Source organism: Mercurialis annua, linkage group LG8, assembly GCF_937616625.2.
Source record: "Mercurialis annua linkage group LG8, ddMerAnnu1.2, whole genome shotgun sequence".
Taxonomy (NCBI): domain Eukaryota; kingdom Viridiplantae; phylum Streptophyta; class Magnoliopsida; order Malpighiales; family Euphorbiaceae; genus Mercurialis; species Mercurialis annua.
This window is the reverse complement of record NC_065577.1, coordinates 43,456,732-43,459,087: the sequence shown is the minus strand read 5'-3', so window position 1 is coordinate 43,459,087 and position 2,356 is coordinate 43,456,732. Positions and strand designations below refer to the sequence as shown.

General features: G+C 44.6%; 1 non-coding gene across 1 annotated transcript; it reads right to left on the bottom strand.

Moving 5' to 3' along the window:
- Nucleotides 1-702: 702 nt before the first annotated feature.
- On the bottom strand, nt 703-810 carry LOC126662413 (small nucleolar RNA R71). The gene has a single exon (XR_007635788.1). It is a non-coding gene; the product is annotated as a small nucleolar RNA R71 (small nucleolar RNA).
- Between the last annotated feature and the right edge of the window lie 1,546 nt (nt 811-2,356).

The window sequence follows — 2,356 nt, the reverse complement described above, 5'->3', positions numbered from 1 at the left end:
TCACTTTTGTTGTTTTTGCTTCTTTCCGGATTTACGCGTGGTTTGCTTGATGTTGTTTGTGTAGGAGATCAACTATAGTGTATGCACAATACACGAAGGGCCAATCTTCCGCTAGAACCGTTTCAAGACAACCTCGGGAGATTTGAAAGAAGTGTGAGAAGGGAGAATCGTATACCCGTTATCATGGAACATAGGGATGATAACTATGAGGAGGAGCATTATCACCCTCAAGACGATGGAGTGAGGCAACATCCACCTCCTCCACTCGATGAGAGAAATCGGCAAGAGCAACAAGGGGACAATCACCCTCAAGTTCAAGGCCATCAAGCACAAAGACAAACTTTGGGGGATTTCTTCCTCCCGGATGTGGATAATGCTACTTATGGGTGCTTTGCAAGACCGGTCACCGCGGCTACTTTTGAGATCAAGCCTAGCACAATTCAACTCCTAGAGAATCGGTGCCAATTCTTTGGGTTACCAAGTGAGGATCCGAATGAACACATAGCCAAGTTCTTGGGAGTGTTGGACACATTCAAGCTCCATAATGTCACCTCCGATCAAATCAAGCTTCGGATGTTTTCGTTCTCACTAAGAGATAAAGCTAGCTTGTGGCTTCGATCACTACCTAATGCATCAATCCACAATTGGCGGGATCTTGCTCAAGCTTTCCTTCATAAGTACTTTTCGATGGGGAGAACCGCAAAGTTGACAAAGGACATCATTGATTATTACCAATATGAGGGGGAATCTCTCTATGAAACTTGGGAGAGGTTCAAGGATCTCCAAAGGCACGTACCTCATCATCGACTTGTAAGGGAGCATGTGCTTCAAATATTCTATAATGGTTTGGGTGAGATTATAAGATCTACCATTGATTCGGCCGCGGGAGGTTCTTTGATGCAAAAGACGCTTGATGAGGCTAATGAGTTGATTGAAAAATTGGCTATGGTGAGTAGCACTTGGTCCTCGGAAAGGAGAAGACCACCGGCTCAAAAGGCATTAATGACGCTTGATCAATCCAAGGAGTTTGAAGCAATGAAAGCTATGAATGCCTCTTTGCAAAGTCAAGTTGATGCCTTGAAGAAGCAAGTGGCTCCACGGAATGCTCCGGTTGCGTATGTCCAAGTAGGTTGTGAGCATTGTGGAGATTTCAATCATGGAAGTAATGAGTGCTATGCCACGGGTCAAACTTGGAGCGAACAAGTGAATTATGTGGGAGGTCAACGCCAAGGGAATGATCCTTACTCGAATACCTATAATCCGGGGTGGAGAAGCCATCCTAACTTCGGATGGAGGAATCAAGAGGGCCAAGGCAATGTGCAAGCAAATCAACAAGCGGGTCCTAGTTTTCAAGGAGGAAATAGGCCCCAACAACAAGGTCCTTATCAAGGCCCTTATCATAACCATCAAGGGCAAGGAAACAACTATGGTGGTAGACCTCAACACCCTCCGGGATTCCAACCACAAAAGAATACGGATGAGGGAAATGTGCTTTCCAAGGTACTAGAGAAGTTAGAGAAAATGGAGCAAAGGGAGAAGAATCAAGCTTCTACTATCCATCATTTGGAAACTCAAATTTCTCAAATGGCGATTTCGCTTCAAGGAAGACCTCAAGGAGGGTTGCCATCCACTACGGAAAACAACCCTAGAGAGCAAGTTAAGGCGGTAGAGCTCCGAAGCGGGAGAAACCTTGAGAAAGCCAATGGGAAGAAGCATGTTGTTGAAGAGGATGAGCCTCAAGTGATTGTTGATGTAACAAGCTCAAGCCAAGAACTACCAATGGAATGTGAGGAAGTGGTTATCGAGGTTGAAGAGCCCTATGTGAGGCCACCACCGCCGCCACCGTTTGTAGCACCGGTTTCATTCCCAAGCCGGTTAAGGAAAGCTCAAGGGAACGAAAAATTTCACAAGTTCCTTGAGATTTTCAAGAAATTGCAAATCAATCTAAGCTTGGCGGATGCACTTCGGGAGATGCCCCAATATGCAAAATTCTTGAAAGACATAATTATGAACAAGCGTAGTTGGGAGCAAGGTGGGACAATACCGCTCACGGAGCATTGTAGTTCCATAATCCAAAGCAACTTACCGATAAAGCTTAAAGATCCAGGGAGTTTTTCTATACCTTGCACCATAGGAAATATGAATGCTATAAATTGTTTGTGTGATCTTGGGGAAAGTATTAACTTGATGCCATTGTTTCTTTTTAGGTCTTTGTTTGGTGATCAACCGGTAAAGCGCACCTCGATGGTATTGCAACTTGCCGATCACTCTCTCAAAAAGCTGTATGGGATAGTGGAAGACGTACTCGTTAAAGTGGATAAATTCATCTTTCCGGTGGATTTTGTGATCTTAGACT